This window comes from Chamaea fasciata, unplaced genomic scaffold (genome assembly GCF_029207755.1).
Source record: "Chamaea fasciata isolate MVZ Bird 193981 ecotype frontalis unplaced genomic scaffold, bChaFas1.0.hap1 SCAF_2, whole genome shotgun sequence".
NCBI classification, from domain to species: Eukaryota; Metazoa; Chordata; class Aves; order Passeriformes; family Sylviidae; genus Chamaea; species Chamaea fasciata.
Genome location: NW_027094087.1, coordinates 8,333,040 through 8,350,996, shown reverse-complemented (window position 1 = coordinate 8,350,996; position 17,957 = coordinate 8,333,040). Strand labels below are relative to the sequence as shown.

General features: G+C 39.4%; 1 long non-coding RNA gene across 1 annotated transcript; it reads left to right on the top strand.

The window, feature by feature from the left end:
- Positions 1 to 16,372: 16,372 nt before the first annotated feature.
- LOC136285801 (uncharacterized) lies at positions 16,373 to 17,715 on the top strand. Its single transcript, XR_010719536.1, has 3 exons — positions 16,373 to 16,495; positions 16,931 to 16,995; positions 17,362 to 17,715. It is a non-coding gene; the product is annotated as an uncharacterized lncRNA (long non-coding RNA).
- The last annotated feature ends 242 nt before the right edge of the window (positions 17,716 to 17,957 follow it).

The following is a 17,957-nucleotide window of genomic DNA, read 5'->3' as shown; positions in this document are numbered from 1 at the left end:
ATTTTAAATATTATATTCAGAGTCTGAAGATCATACGATGTAAAATATTTCTCAACTCAGGCACTTTTTGCATTCAGATTGTACGTGGGGTGAAATTTGAAAATCTTTGCTGAACATGTTTTTAACTGTTTCTTTTTAAAAAGGTTGATAAATTCTCAGGGAATAGCATCAATCTGGAGCCATCCCTTAAATCTTCCTCGAGGAGCATAGTATAAAATGTTTATTTTAGTCATGGCCATGATTTTTTTTTAAAAATAATAATAACATGATGTCTATTCTGGAGAGCTGTAATGACTTTAAGCAGATATCAGAAGGCTTCTGTACTATTCCGGCAAAATTAGTTATTGAGCTTGAATAATACACATTTAGGAAGGGATTACAGGGCAGAGGACCCACTTGAGTCGAGTGTTTCTATGACAGAATTAACACCAGCTTTAGCTCAGTGTTCACTGTTGTAATTACATGACTTAGGAAACCTTGTGAAGTGAGGTTGAACTTGTAATTTTCATTCAGATTTCTCCCCTTTTTTTTGGTCATATGCAGTGCAAACTTCAAGACTTCTGTATTTCAAGTTGAAATAGTACTCCTACACTGAGTGATCATGGACAATTTTATTATAAATAGTCCTGTACACATTTATAGATTATGGACAGATAGGGATAGAAAACCAGAATAGTTTGAAAGGCCAGAATAGCAGTCCCTCACACAGCACCAGGGATAAAAGATCATTACATGTACCAGTGGCTAGTTTCAAACTGCATATAAGTTTTATCCTTTTAGCAATGCGTGATTCTTTCACTCAAATTCATGTTGTCCTGGAATCATGCAAAATGGAAGGAAGGCTTGGCCAAAGCCTTGGATATCAGGTTGTAAAAAATGTGTATTTCATGTTTTCCTGCTTATTCCACTATGCAAAAAATGCTTTAGGTATCCAGTGGGAAAAATGACCACAAAGACAACAAAGAGGCGCCTGTCATTAGCAAAAAAGAAAGCAAGTTAGATTAGGTCCAGGAAAAAAAAAATTAAAAAAACCTCACTTTCAGGTTAAAGCCAGACCACAAAGGATGATGGCTTCACATGCAGTTAAATGTTCTTGTGTGGAATTATCCAATGTAAGCATTTTCCTCAGTATGTTTAACCAAGATACCTGTTCCTGAAACTGTTCCCACATGTAGGGCAGCTTGTAATTATTGCATTTTGGTTCAGTAAAGGAAAGCTTCACAAGGAGAGTGTTATGTGAGTTTTACTTTTAAAAACGATGAAGTTATTTGAGCTAAGAGATTCTAAATACAAGTAAAAAGCATCGTCCTGTTTACCAGCTCTCCAAAGCAAGACTTTCCGGAACAATATGGATTTACAGAACTCAAGTGGCTCAAGTTAAAATGTGTTTCTGTTCTGGCAGGAGTTTTTCAGGTACCCTACCCTTAAGTCTCTGCTTCAAATCACACTGACAAGTGTGGCAGTAGGTTTGCAGAAAGCCTTGGTGTCTGACCTTCACAGAGCCTACCTGGGGACCCAGCCACCCCAGGAGGGGCTTCACTTCTCTGGAGATCAGATCATTTGATTTCAGCATACAAGACCTTTTCTGGAGATCAGACCATTTCAGCACATGAGACCTTTCCTGTCAGTGAAAGGAGAAGTTGTTTCCTTCTGGTGAGTTCCCATGGGCTTAGGGCATTGCCTGCCAGCTGCTGGTTTTATCTGCAGGCCCAAGGCAGAGCATAAGCAAGGCTCTGAACTAGTCTGTGAGGTCCTTCTGTGCCCCTCTGTGGGGCCTGGCTGAATGCTGCTGCAGCTACCAGTCTTTCCAGAAAGATACCAAGGGTGGAGGACCTGGCAGTGAGGGTGGAGAGCTTTGAAGAAGGAGTAGTTTCATCTTTGGTTTAGGTGGAAGGCAGTCAGGTTCCTGTTTGATGGGCTGGCACTCCTGGATCCTCCTGACAGCTGCACCATGCTGCCATACACATCCCAAATAAAAATAGGATTTTGTCCCAGAGACCTCATAACCCTGAGGAGGATTAGCTGAAGATCTTTTTCTTGGAGAAGCCAGTCTGAGGCTGGGAGTCATTTAGGGAAATGATTTCTGTCTAGTTGCAATTATGCCTAACTCTGTGTTAAAATTTTATACCTTACAAGTCTGCAGCCTCCCTAACACAGAAATATATTTCCAGTGACTAATCATATTTATCTTCAAGGGTAATTTTGCCACAACAATTCTAGAAAGTTGGTAGTTGAAAATGAAGGCAGAGATTTTTCTCAAAGGACTGCTGAGTAATTACAGTCTTCCTGGTGCTCATATATTGCACTAACTTCATTTTATTACCCAATGCATCTTTCCTTCTTCCAATTAGCTCCAAGTAACTCCCATGCTTGAACCTTACAGAAGGGTTTCAGAGTTGCAGGGATGGCATTATATAGCTTGTCCTCTAGGTTTGTAAGACATATTTCTTTCAGGTGCAAGGAAAATAAATGCAATAACATATTCTGTAGCCTGTTGAGGATCAGAAATACCTCCAGGTATCTATTGACTTCAATTACTGTTCCGCATCCAATCAGAGAGACTGAATTCAAAAGGACTCTTTAGTGATACAGACACCACCTTACTCAGTTTAATAGCCTGCCTATTTGCAGAATCTTTACTTAGGTTTAGATTTGAGGCTGACAGAGACAAAAATAAACACGTAGTTTAGAGAGATATGTAATTGGGCATTCCAGTTTTGGGCAAGTCTTTTACACCAAAGAATTTTTTTCTTTTTGGAGAAGTATTATTAAAGGCTTCAGGTAATTTGGGGCACCCGTGAGTGGGAAAAATCAATATTGATCCAATGAGATCAGTGCCATAAACTATAGTTGTACTTAATTACTGTGTTCTTGTGGATTAGTTTGCCACTCTGCAACCCTGCCAGTGACTAGGAAATATCTCCATCAGGGCCCAGGAAGGTGTTTTGCCTTCAGCTCTGTGTAGTAATTACTGGTGTAGTGGGGTGGACCTACTGCATATGTGCTTTCCTCTATCAGCTCAGTGGAGCTGTTCTGAATCTGTCCTAGTGAAGGGTGACACAAGGAACAGGTTGTAGCACTGTGTTTGGCACCATATTGGGGTGGTGGTGGGTACAGGGAATGGATGGTGATGAATAGAAGAGGTGTTTGTAGTGTTATGTTGTTTGCTGTGTTTTGAGGGATGTTCTAATGCCACAATAGCACAGACTGTTTTCATTCAAATTTAGCAAAAATCCTCTAAGTCTAAAGGCCTACACAAACTTTCATGCAATCTGAACTTGGGTTTGAAAGTTCATTTCCTCTCAGATCTGCATATGCTAGGGCACTTTTGTCTGCTCACATTCAGTTTATCAATTCTGCAACCTATTTTCTGTGATGTAACCATGGAAGAGCAGGGATGAAAAAGTGCTCATAAACATTACCTTTTGCCATAACTGTCACCCCATGTGCAACCATAAAGCAACATCCCTATTGGTGCCAGGAGACGCAGATAGGAGCTTCTCTCTCCCCTGTATGGTGTTATAACTGTGTAATTACTTCAGTAGTTTAACAGTGCAAACTGTGGTGCAATTTGTGGCTGCATTCCTGCAAGTGTCACTCCGTAAATCAAAGCCGATGTGCCAGGGCTGTTACTCAAGTTCCATCACAAATATTTAGAGGAGTACATCAAGCCCACTGAATTATAGCTGCTGAATTGCTGGGAATGGTACCCACGAAAACAAATCCTGTTTGTACAAGAAAGGAGGCACAATCATTCTTTAAACACTGTGATAAATCTTACTGCTCTGAAAAGGTTGAAAGGCATTTGCATTTGGCCGAGGTATTGAAATGCATCTTAATAGACTCAAATGTTCAGCGTTGCTAATAAAGAACAGCAGAACACAATCACTTTATGGGCATGATCAGGTGGGTTCTGTGGAACTGAGGTTTGGTTCTGCGGTTGGATCTTGCTCATTGCCAAAACTCTCATTTCTCTCTGGCAGCAAATCATGCAACAGGCTCACAGACAAATATAGCACCAGAGCTATTATCCTCTGGAAATAAACAAGAGTCATTTCTTTAGTCAGCAAATGTATGCTTAATAAAGAATACAGATTACTACAACATTTTCAGAACTGCTGTTAGCTTGATTGGTAAAATGGTCCCTTTAAAAAATTCACTGAACTCAGGAACAATAAAATATAATAGAATCAGTATCCCCAGGGGTTTGCATGTTGATGTATAATTCTGAAAAAAAGGCCTTACCAAATCAACTCTACCCAAAGGTAGAGTTCTATGCAATCTCTCTTTTAAGACATAGTTAACATTTAAAAATGTGGAATTTCCTTCACTTGTTTTAAAAGTTGTTTTGAAAGAAGAGGATAATTTTTGCAGGCTCAGAATGAGATCTATTCCTATTGGAATCCATGCCATAGTAAAATCTGAATGCTATTTCAGATTTAAGACTCAGTATTCTTTTCTGTTGTGGAACATGGGTGTCCCAGGTAAGAAATTATTTTCTTCTGAAGAAAAGTAATCCATTTTTCTCTATCCCTTCTTCCTTATGTCATAAAAATAATTTTCATTTGTCGATGAGGAAATGTTTATTCTGTCTCAATATCAATGAAGAATGAGAATAAATTCATACCTGAAAGAATATCTTGTTTATATCACCCATCTACATTTTTATTACTTGTTATGTGCACTGCAATGACTAGACACTGTACATCCAGGGAAGGGGAATGAAGTTGTCAGAGATTCCCTTGATTCTTACTGTAGGAGTCTCGCTATAGAAAGTAATTTTTTTTCCATCTTTTATAAATTATTGATGCTGGTAGGTGCTTTACAAGTTGTTGCTTTTGATAAGGTGCTTCTGTTTTAGACTTTAATTGCAGGGGAGTTGTTTAGTGGGTGTTCAGTTCTTCACAAGTTTTGTGATGTTTGCCTGTGTGTTTTCCTAATTAACAGGTAAATATGCAGAAAACACAATAAGAAATAACCAGAAATAAACAGACTGACCTATAAGCTATCACCTGATTGCCACTTTGCTTTCTGAGTAACATGAAGTCTAGAGAAATGGATTTAAAAGAACTCTACCCTCTCTTAAAACCAAAAAAATCCACTCAGATGATCTCCCCTGGCTTCACCGCTCTGTCTTTCAAAAGGGTCAGGTGGACTCCAATGTGAGGCCCAGGTAGTGCCAAGTTTTGTTTGTTATGTGTGAATATGTGCATTCTAGGAAAGTCTGCCATTTATTATAGAGGAGAATAAGAGAGTAAACCCAATACCTGTCATTCTTCTGCCCAGAGCCTGTTTAAAATGCCCAGAACCTCAAGAAAAGCAAGAAAACTGACAGTGCTTCCTTGAAAGTGTGACCTTGGTTTGTGGAGACTTTTTTTTTACAGCAAGCACCTCTTTTTTGCCTTGTCAGTCTTTGGAGCCAGCCAACTCCTCTGCTGCAGAGCTTTGTTATTGTGCCTTGCACCCAGGTGGCCAAGCCCAGGGCCATGGACAGCTTCTCCCACTGTTTCCACCCCAGGGGAGCCTCCTTTGCAAATCCCTGCTCTGCACAGCAAATACCATCCAGGTCCTCCCCAGGCTGAAAGGTCTTTTGAGGCCCCAGAATTGTTTCAGTCACCTGAGTTCTCCTTTTTGAAGCAAGCACTTTTGATGCTCTGAACACCAGTCCCCAAAGAACAGCATCATTTTGAACTGCAGAATCAATGGTGTTACCGAGGTGGATTGTTTGAAGACAGTTTTGTTGTTGCTGTGTAACCTTAGTTCAGTGGCAGGCTCTGTGTGATGGGGTAGCTCTGATTAATTTGCTGTCCTTTTTTATTTTATGTTTTGCTAACCTGTCCTTTGCTTCTGACACTAGCTTGTATGATCTTTCAGTTACCCATCTTGTGTGATTACAGAGACATATGATTAATTGCATTTGATCACATATTGCACTTGGTAGTGCCTCTCTGTGATTTTCAAATGCAAACACTGCAATGGAACACATGCCTAGATGCTTCAGCTTAGAGCCAAACTGAAACAAGAAAACAAAGCTGGTCCATGAGTTGTAGTCCTTTGACAACACAGAGACTTTGTGTGCCATATGATGTTTTAAGTAGAAAGCATGCCTAAAAGTTCCTTATATTACTTTAATATTTAAGAAGAATACAGCTGGGTATGAAGGTGGCAGACAAAGCAGTATAAATAATGTGAGCTTGAACGCATAGGAATTGCAGTGGAAATCAGCAGCTTTGGAATGTATAGCAGTCGGGTCTTTTAACTCAAGAAATAACATGGAAAAATAACAGCAGAATTATTCTGTGACATTCACACTCAAAAATAACAGCAGAAACAAGTAGAGCGCTTTGAAATTCAGCGCCTATAACAGGAGCCTTTTGAAAAGTGGAATCACCTTTTCTTCCTCTTATTAAATACTAAACACCACTAGTCAAGGAAGAAGATGTATTTGAAATGTAAAGAAATTCAAGAAGTCACTTTACAGCCACAGTTACAGAGGAATTCTGTTTTGAATAACAAAAAAAGAATTTCCTCTTTCCCTGGGATCACACATTATAATTGGCTTTCAGCCGATCTCAGAGCCACAGGAAAGGCCAATCTCTGGGGCAGTGCATTCAGGACACAGCTTCGGTTTGAATTCTGAATTGGGTTCTTGTGGTGTGAAGAATATTCTGAATATTTACACATGCTTTTCCATTTCTTATCTTAGAACACCATTGTCCTGGAATGTGCTGTTTCTGGATTGGCATAATTGTTCTGTAGGAGTCATTTGAGTCTCTCACGTAAATACAAAACTGTTAAAATGTGTATTGTGTGAGTTCCCTCTACTTAGCTGACTAGCCTTCATTTTCAGAATTATTAGAATCTGTTGTGTACCTCTGTCATTAAAAACGCACTCAAAGCGCATCTGTAAGCTAAGAGATTGTGATATTCTCTTTTTTTCTTTTTTTTTTTTTCTTTTTTTTTTTTGAGCAGTCCTAGGGTAACATGTTCATGAATTTCCATAGGCCTTGCAATCCATGGATTATTCATTGATCATGAATATGTGCTAGGACTGCAAGCTGAAAACCCCCTTGAGCGTTTTACTGGAGATGTTACTGCATTTCCAGCCTCACTTTGAGACAAAATAACATCTCAATCGTTTTTATTTTCTCCTTGAACACTCAGCACAGAGCATGTGAAGAAAGGTCTCTGAAGGTTCCTTCATCATCATTGTGTTAGAAATGTAATTTTTCTTTCTTTCCTGTTTTGAGGGTTGCTTGTTTTCTTAGGGAAGCTGTCCCATGGAAATGTGGGGTGGAGGGTCCTTTCTGGGCAGCTGGGAGAGCCACAGGAGCTGGTTGGAAGGGGTAGAAGGTGTCAGGATGGATGCAGGGATTGTTTCCCTCAGGGCAGGGAGAGAAACCATCACAGGGACTCACAGGGGTGCACAAGTATTTTCACAGGATGGAGTTGATTGCACAGAACTTTTATTCTTAGCAATCAGTTATTCATTTAGATCCATTTCTTCTTTCACTGAACTTTTGGATTAAGAAAAAAAAAAAAAGCATTTGCTGACTTACTCTCAAATCTGACATAAAAGAAAGCAAAACATACCATATTTCTAATAGCTCTATTTAATATTTGTTCCCTTTGTACAATTTACAGAGTTTAAAGGTTTATTGCTGTTGATTTCAGGAGTGGTGGATGGGAGTGAGAGAAACAAAGATGTGGGATCTTTAGAAAGCTCTTCAGGGACAGGAATCTTTTTCTTCCAAATTTTCACTGCTAGTGCCATACCAGGACATGAAAGGAACACATCTTTCCTCTCTTGCCATAATTTGAATGTGAATTTGATCTTTCTGAGGAAGATCAAATATCTTTTATCCAAGCACAAATAAAGAAAGGGAAGTGGAGGCAATAATGCTGTTTGACATTGTCAGAACTAACACATAACCTACTGCCGATCATGTTGCGGACCCACCTCTGTCAATACCCAGAGTGTTTGTCTATTATAATCCCATCTAGAGACCTCAATCCTTCATTTCAGGCAGCAGCAGCTGAAATGTTCAGCTTTAGAGAGAGCTGTGCTCTGGCAGCCTTGACCCCAGCCTTTAGGCCGGGGGTTAAATGTCATTGTCAGGCTGCAGACACTGCAAAGAGGGACTTGGGCAGTGCTCCAGCCCCTCTTCCAGGCTATGTGAGAGTGGAAACAGCAGCAAAAGGAGGGAGGAGAGGTGTCAACAGGGCCTCACCCCAGAGTCTAAGTGCTATTTGATACAGCACACATGGCTGGCTGCAGGTCGACCCAGGCTGCCTCTCCTCTTCTCTACACTCGGTTAGGGACGATTCCGCCGCTCCTGGCTGGCATGGATGGCCCTCATCCATTTGGCTCTGGTGCTTTTATAAATTACAATATATAAATCACAATAAATTACATGCACTAGCGTGAAGAAGAACCTGATGAGCACAGGCACAGTGTGGCAAAGCTAAGCACCGCATGAACAAGGAATTGAAGAGCATATATTAGAGATTTTATTTGACAGGCTATTGCACTATAAAGTTTTGCTGGTCTTTGAGAAAGAGAGGTTCAGAGATGCTCTTGGAGATGAGAACTAGTCTCTGCTGGAGTCTGGTACTCCTCATTAAAGTGTCCTCACAGGATCAAGGGAGAGGAAGTTGCAGAAAAAACATGCAAGATTTTTTTTAATAAAGTACCTTTTTATTTTCCCCGTTCCTTTGGAAACATCTTACAGTAATACATATTGAAGGTTTTATCCATTTTTATTAGGGTTTGGTATTATTTTATTTTGTTTTGCTTAAAGAAATCTATTCTAAACCTAAACATTGTGCACTAATAGCAATTTATTTCTAGTTAAAAAGACCAAAAACAACCCCAAAAAACCCCAAAGCCAAAGCCAAATAAACTTTAAATTCACAGAAATTATGTGTAAGAGGAAAGATATTTTCTCTGACCCAGTCTAGTGAAATAACTGCTCTGGAGAAAACTACAGTTCCTCTTGGCCTTCACTGTCATAACAGTTACATAACATTACAGCTGTGCACTGGACATGGCTGGCACCATAACTGTAGCAGGTTTTATGATCTTTCCCTCAGACAGGTATGAACATTACATGTTTGTACTTTATACATTGTTTGAGCCTGGGAATCAATAAGAAAGTTCAGACAATGCAGTAGTCTTATTTCCTGATGTTTTGAAACAAAATCCCTTTGTAATGCTTGAAACATCTTCAAATGATTTCTCCTGTCCTGTTTACCTTCCAAGGGCCATTATATGGCATTGATTATTTTTTTATTTTTTCTTTTATTTTTTTTTCCTTTAAAAGTAGAGTTTCCTACTGAAATCAATGGGACTTTGTTTCTAAATCAATAGGGCATTATGGCCCTGAAACTTAAGACAATGTTGGCTCCTTAATCATATCAAAAAATGTGATTAAGATGCCACAAACAAACCACTAATCCGCAGACACAGGCACAGCTGCTAAATTAGGAACAACCATCTTTACCAGAGCGTAGCTCCATTTAACTTCAGTGGGACTTTGTCTGAGAAAGAGCAGTAGAATCAAGGAATAAATGTGAAGCATTGTCATCAGATTTATCAACCAAACATTTGTTGCTGAGCTATGATAACTTTTGAAGAGCAGGTTGGGAGTTTTTTATTACACAGGCAACTAATTTTGAGGTTCGAAGCTCTTCTGGACCTTGAGGACTGGGAATGCAAGAAACAAATGCAGATGTTCAGAAAATCAAACTGCCTGTTCCCAAATGAACAGGCTAAATTGATGAAACAATTCCAAGTCTCTCTCAAAAGATCTTTTGGGCTTTCCAAAAGCTGACTGGACATTGTAGAGCAGGGATTTACAGAATTACTGTTGTGGAATGGAAGCAAGTGGAAGTACAAATTACTTCTGGTTGCTCCAAAACTCCTCATAGTCCTCCTAAAGGATTTCATTTGTAATATTTTGCATCTAATATTTCTTATCCACTTTACTTTTCTTGTCCTTTGGGGATCTACCTCTCTGATTGTTGACGGTGTGTTGGAGTCTCCCCTTTGTTTTTACTAGAACTCTGTGCCTACTCAGAGGACAGAAGTTATGAGGACCCTGGGCAGGAATTTTTGCTCACCAGTCCAGTGTTAGGATATATTTTTCACACTTCAAATTTTGCATATGCATATTTTTGGCAACTGAGTAGCAATAAAGTTCTAAAGGATAAAACTGTGAACAGTATGGCAAGGACAGGGTTGTCTATATTTAAATAAAAACGTAGAAACCGAAGACTGGGTTTCCCATTTAAAATGTTGCCATAAATTTATCTACTGTATTAAAGATACTTCGGAGGAAGTTACTCTCAAGGGAAAATGTAGGCAGAAATTGTGTGTGTGTGGTTGCTGTTAAAGAAGAGGTGCTTCTTGTGTCTCCTGTATCAAGGCTTAAGATTAGAAAGCTGATCATGGAACGGGCTTGGCTTTTATTACTCCTCTTGAGCATTTTACTTCATCCCTAAAAGCGACTTTAAAGAGTTATCACGTTTTTCAAAGGCGGAAAGAAGAACTGGGATCCAGATTATTAGTTCAGCTTGTGAGTCAAGAATGATTAATTTTCTAAAATCTGCTTATATTACTTTGCCAGTAAATACTGAGAAAGGTTTTTGTTTATCTTCCACACGTGGTCACTACTGAAAACAAACAAGTTTAATTTGCTTTGTAAGCTTATTACCAGAGGCTCAGTGGAGAACAAGAGCTGAAAAGAACCTCTTGCCTCTGTGGTTTTATTAAGAACAGTTTTCTCCAGAGAACTTTCAGCCTGTCAGATTAGAAATGCAAAGAGACCTTTTACTGTAACAGTCTCACACTTATCCCCTTAGTAAAGTTTGCTTTTGTGATAATTACATTTTACCATCTACAGTTGTTTACTAAATGAACAGCTTTTCTCTGCTGCTTCCAGCCCTGACACTTCTCCTCTGATAATTTGTGGTTACAATGAAATATTTAGAATATGTGTTTGGCCTCTGTTTGTTGTCTTCCTCATTTTGCTTAGACAGCAAAGGATTTTGGTTGTGGTTCTGGTGATTATGGACCAGAGGACTCGTTTAGGATTTATGCCAGAACTAACACAGCATTAACATTGCTATTTGCACAGGGAGTGAAAGTGCAGGCTCAACTTTTCTCCCTGTGAAGAGAAGAGGAACCATCCTGTGTTAAGGAGGGAGCTCCCAGCTGTCAGGATGCCCTGAAGATGCAGAACTTGAGGACAACATCCTCTGCAACATGAGCAGGTTTTCTTACAGGAAATATTTCACGTGTGAATGTGTTCGTGATATCTCCCTACAAAAATGTCGGGGGTTTTTTCAACTTTGTGGGAAATAATGAACCTCTGCTTGCATGAAAAGCTTTTATTGTGTACCAAACTGTGATGCTTATTAATACCGATAATTTTGGAAAAAGAAAATCCAAACTATTTCCTATGCATCACTGCTCTTTGAGCAAAGAAGAAGATAAATCTTTGAACAGGTCATGGAATCATAGAACATATTCAGTTGGAAGGGACCCATCAGGACCATCAAGTCCAGCCCCTGACCCTGTGCAGGATACACCAAGAATCACACCACAGTCAAGGTAATCAGACATCTCTATATAAAGTACAGACAAGTATTTTCTCTTTTAAATTCAATGTATTGCATTCCAGCTGATTCCAACTCTTACTTTTGTATTTCTTTACACCAAAAAATTTGTATCATAAAAAACCTGGATGCAGACCCACTTTCACTTATAAATCAGGATGAGTAACATTTCAAATATTTGAGTGTGAATTAACCCCCTGCTGTAAAGCTCTGATTTTTGTGAATACTTGTGAATGTCACCAGAATTTCTGCTCTCTATCACTTGATTATTTCTGATCAGTTCTGAAAGAAGCTACCCAGAAAGAGCTGACAGAGGACAGATTTAAAAGAAAAAACACGAGTCTTGGATGATTAAAAATAAAGCTGGGATCTGAAACTCTTAAAATATATGGTTTCCTACCTGCACTTCAAAGGCAGACTTTCAACTCCCTAGAAACCTGGGCCATCAGCAATATACAGTATTGAGTGAAATCTAAAATGCTTGCTGTATTTTCCCTGTGATTTGGAACTTTGTTGTTTCTGAAAATGCAAGTCACCATCTTGGGCAAAAAAAGTCAGCCTGCATTAGAAATTTGTATACTGAATAAATTTGAGTGTGATGCTAAAAAACCCCAACAAACTAAAATATCAGGAAATATCTCAGTACAGGTTGAAATCTTTAGACATCCACCTATAAGAAAGTCCTAGCTGCCTTAAGAATATAAGAAAAATATTTTTCAAAGTGGTGACATGTCTAATTGCTAAGGCTCTTGTCATCCACGGTACAGCCTTTGTTAGAAAGAACATTAATAATTCATCAGTGATGATAGTTGCACAAGATATGTTTCTTTGTTGTAGTCCCTCATAGTCCCTTTCTCCCCCTGTCTTCCCAAAGATCTCAGTATAAATTTACTAGGAAGGGTGAATCAACCTTGCTGAACTCCATAAATCGGGTTCCAAGCCTGGGAGGACTTGTCCTCTGCAATCTTGGAGAGGTAGAAGCCCACACAGGGGAGAACAAAGCCACTCTGACTGTGGCATCTGGAGTAAAGCCTGCAGACATGACTACAAGGTTGATAGCCTAAAAGACAAATGCTTTTCCATTTTCACAAGCTTATCAGGCAATTCTGCCATTTTCCATGCTGAGTCTCAGCGTAGACTAATGTGTCCATTTCCCCCAGCCTCAAAAAAGTCACAAATACTCTTGTTGAAGGTGGAAGGTCTGTGCTTGAATCTAGGCGAGGGTGAATAGAGAGTCAGGGATCTTGGCAAGCCAGCACACACACACTTTTTCTTTCTCTTTGTAACACAAAGTAGCTGGCTGTATTAAAGTGTTAGCAGTTTAAGCCCCCAAACTGTGACAAGTTCTTGACTGAAACAAGAAATATTGTGTTTCTTGAGGCTACTCTGCATATTGAGGCCACTGCAACAAGCAGGAACATACCTGCAAGTCTATATTAAAATCACGTTAACAATGCACTGAACAAGAAAACTGGGGAATTCAGAGACAAGGCAGTCCCTAATCCTCTCTCCATCTGTAAGATTCTCAGCTGTCACAAATCAGGAATCCAGGCACAGTAGCGCTTCTTAAATGCTGCTGTTAGAGGCTGACAGCAGAGTATCTGTAAGTATAGGCAGTGTGGAGCAATTTTCTTGCTCTTAAAAAAAAAAAAAAAAAAGCATTTGAACATTTTGCACTTGCTCAGATAGTGCTGAACTCCAGTTCATCTATGAAATAAAAATTTTGAACTGTTTTACACGAGCAACGGATATTTTTATACTGATAAATGCTGCAGTCCTGTAACTTAGTGCAGATAACCTCCACCCCAAAAGAGCTTAGAGTCTAAACAGACAAAATGAATAAAAGGTAAGAAATGCATTGTTATTCTTCCCATTTTAGAGAAGGGGAAACCAAAGCACTGGAAGGTTAAGTGGCTTGTCTCTGGTCACACAGGGAGCCCATGGCAGGGCTGTGAATTAAATGCCTCCTCTTGTAAGAGCTGCGTCGTCTCCTTAGGAAATATGAATAGTAGAAAGGAGAGAAGCTGCCTGGCACAAATTTACTGTATGGTACTTGAATAACCTGGCAGGTAGGACTGGAGCTGAAATAATGAACTCATAGCTGCGAGTGGACAAAAATGTATTATAACAGTGGAGAACGTAAGAAACTTGGAAATTTCTTCTCCCTCTCTAAAACCCTTTTCTTTATGGCAACAAAATGCATGTATTTGCTCTGTCACTCCCTCCACCCTTCCATTTGTGACCAATCCTCACACAAAGGGCAGCATTTCTAAGGATACCACATTCCTACCTCCATTACCAAAATTTGCCTCAGGAGGAGCAGGAGATTGTGATTTAGGTCGAGAAATGCTGCACTGATGGCTCTGCGGCTGCCTGCTCTGCTCCCCTGGGGCAGCAGCACACGTGGCTGGCACTGAGGACACCAAAGTCTGCCCCTTGCCCTGCCTGTGGCAGGGTGGATTCATGTGCTGTGCTGGGTGGAAGGGGGATGCCCACAGGCTTGGGGAAACATGGCAGAACTGCAGGAAACCCCTACAGAAGGGCAGAGGACACCACGAGCTGTCTGGCACAGAAAGCCACTTCATGGTGGTGAACTGTGGTTCACAGGTGAAAAAGGGCAATCTGAGATCATTTAATCTGTTCCTCATGGGACTCATTATGATTACTTTCTTATTTGTTCTAGTCCTTTATTTTCCCTTCCCTTGCTGCCACAGGCAGTTCAAGTTGTGCTTCTGATTGTCTTCATTTTACGCAAGTATAAATCCCCAGCTTGACATCGAGGCTCATCCTTGGTAGGCTTTGGTTTTGTCATTTCAGAGTTTTTAAGCAAGGGAAGACGGACTAATATCAGCAATTGTCAAGTTACTTGAGCTGTACAAAACAAGTCTCTGACTAGTAATTAGCTAAACCTTGATAATAGGTAGTCTGATTACTTACTGTAAAACAACCATAACAACCCAAGATAACTAATTCCAAAATATCTCATTGAACTTAAGGCCATTTAAACTTAGGCTGCTCTTCTAACTTCCTGTAAAATCCTTCACCTACAGCATTTAATAATGAATAATATAACAAACAAATAATATTTAAAAAATACCTTTGAAGTTTGCAGACCAGCCTGATTCTTATGCAAACAAAGTGTTTTTCAATGAATGTTACAAATATGCAGCCTTGAACTTTTTGATTTTTTATTATTTATCTTTCTTTCCTTTCCCTTTTATTTCTGTAGGTCATCTGTTTTACAATGTGTATGGGCTCCTTACATAATGTTCTTTCAAGTAATTTTCACAGAATACATTATAGTTAATGTAGACAAGTCTATGTCTCTCCAGATAACTCAAAATACCTAGCAGGATATCAACTTTCCAACAATCATTTCATTCTCAAAATCCTTTTTTTTTTTTTTTTTCAGATTGAGGTTCTTCCTTAGAAATGACAAAGGGCACGTATTTCAACTCCTCATAATGATTTGTAGACATTTTAAAGCTATAACTTTAAGTTGTCCTATGTTTGTGTGGAAACAAAACAGAGCACACACATTTATTAGTAAAGAAATTTAAAAATTTAGGTATGTGTTCTTTAACTAATCATATCTTCTGGACACATATAAACATCAGTTCTCAGTACCTTCCTACAGTGAAATGTGTGATTTCCTTCTATAATTCTTGTTGGGAAAATATTTGTTTGCCTGCACGTTTGTTGTCAGGCTGTTGTTCATGCTAAAAGAAAGAAATGAGAGGAATAAAAGAGCCCAGTTAGTATTTATTCCGTAAAGTGGCTGGATCGGGGTAGCTTAGAAAACAAGCTTTTCCTTATCAATAAAATGTTAAGAAATGAGGAGCTGGATAATTCAGTGCTGTATCTTTTCGCCTTCTCTAACTAAACTAAGGAAATAATTCAATAGGAAATCAGATATGAAATTGCTCTTCCACTTCTAGTGGTGTGAAAAGAAAGAAAAAAATGGGCACCGAAGGTCTCTTTCAAGAAGCAATCTACATGTCAAAGAATGCATTATTCAAATTGTTTGATGAACAAACATCAACTTAAATTCCTGGATCCAGTGTGGGGGACCCAAGCTTTTCCTTGCCTCCTGTGTGGGAGCATGAACTCAGGAAGCATTTCTCTGCTCTGACACAGTTCTGACTGCCTGCTCTTTATTGTACCACTTGTTATGCAGAGAAGCACGACCACTCGGGGATGGGGAAATGTTATCCTGCTTCATAGTAAAAGATCAACTCAAACATTCCTCTAGCTTCTCTGTAAGCTACTCCTTGCTCCTTAAATGCCCTGGATTTCATTGCTTGTTTTCAACTCCCTGCATGAAAGTATTTTCAAGACTACGAGCGAAGGACGGTGGGATTGCACTGGTGTTACAACTGGAAAAAGCTGCTTCTCACTGTACTGCACCTACCACTTCTGACAGTGAAGAAAAAACCCTCTTAATATTTAATTATTGGGATCTTCCATTTTTTGCATTGTGTATGAATCACACAAAACTCCCTTTCTGTGCAAACAACTTTCCAGCAGCCTTTCTCCACACTATTTTGAGTGCTTGCTGTGACAGGCTCTGTTTGTTTGATCCTGGGCCACAAGGGATGTTTTGAAAACTGGTTTGTGGGAAATGCTTCCTGTGTTTTATATCATTAACTCTGGATGGCGCAGTCTGCATCTTTAAATTGGGTGACCAATCCCATGTCTGAGCAAAAGGGTCAGCCCTGTTTTTGCATGTGTGCCTAACTAGGGACAGCTGGATTTTCCTGGTATAAGGAGCACATTACTCTTTTCTGCAGTTTTGTTGCTGGCTGTCCACTTCTGAAAAACATTCAGAAAGTTGAAAGGAAGCCGTACCATTGCACACTGCAGATGAAGTTTATCGGTGTGTACTTTCTGATGATCTGTGATCAAAAGGCTGAACTCACTGGTGTTTAATGTGCTCATGAGCATGTACACCTGAGTGAGGAAGGCTGGCTGGCTTTTATGAAGTGCTGACATGATATGCTGAGTAGAGAGGGGCTGCAAGAGAGTTATTTTTTCCCCGTTCCACTTCTGTTTTCCCCTACTCTGTACAGAATTTCTGCTGGTCAGAATTTGCGTCTCAGATGTGTATGTTCAGATTTTTGCTCTGAACTGGGTGGGGGAAAAAAGGGTTCAGATCCTGGATCAAAACTCTGCAGTGAGCTCTGGTCACAGGTCATCCTAGACATGACACGTTTCTCTACAAAATTCTTGTTCAGTGTTTTTCATTAGAAATGGTTCTGTTAGAAACTAACAACTCAAAGGAAAAGTAAGAAGCTCTTCCCCCATATCTCAGGCAGCTCTACTCCGTAACAATCCCTGGAAATGAAAAGGATGGCCTGAAAGCCCACAATGGACAAGGTAAGAAACAAAATAATGCAGGGTTCTAGGATGACTTTCCCATTTAAGTTCTGTATGGTTTTCTTTCAATAATTGTGCCTGACTCTGAAACGCACCTAGCATTTCTGCTAATATTCAAGGAAATGCTTTTCCTGTCTTAATTAATCTTATACTTTTACTTTCAACTATCTCCATCTAATGGGTAGTTTATCTGAGTGAAACTACCTCAGAGAGAGCATTTGTGGTTTTGTTTTTTTTTCCCTTACCTTAGCCCTGAAGAGAAAGGAAGTAATTTAACCTTCCTCCAGTAATGTACAGGGCCTTATGTAAAATAATGCATGTGACTTTTTTTGGCTGCAGCTACTTTCTACTTCTTGCTCTTGACAGGTGATTGAATAAATCTCAGCCTCTGTCTACAGAAGCAGTTTCTGATAATGCAAGCAGATCTACTCAGAAAGCTCTTTCCTGTTGTTGGGGACTTCACCAACTTTCTGGGCATCTTGTAGGCTTCAACAAAGATATGAGAGGGGTTAAGTTTGACCTGTTCTTTTCCCATTGTCTTCTTCTGTGTGTAGAGTTCACATGTTCACTTTGATACAACATCCAAAAACTTTGCAACTCAGGACACCTGAAATCTGAATCTTCACTCTGATATATTAAAAATATGGATGTGTATTTTAAATTGGGTGGGGTTCTGATACATTTTGCCAATTAAAAATGGTCTTTACCAGTCAAACTGGAGAATTTATTGTAACTTTGATATTTTAGTAATTGTCATTAAATCTCACCAATGGAGTCTTCTTTAAATCACAAGAGTAATGCTCTTGAAATCATGTGCAGTACTCAGTTTTTCTGTCTTTGGGACTGATTAGACAACATAGGACGCTTTACAGTCTGGGAGTCCAGAAAATGGACTTTTGCAGCATTGGGGAATTTTATACACATCAGTCTTACCTCCTTGGATAACCCTTTATTGATTCAAG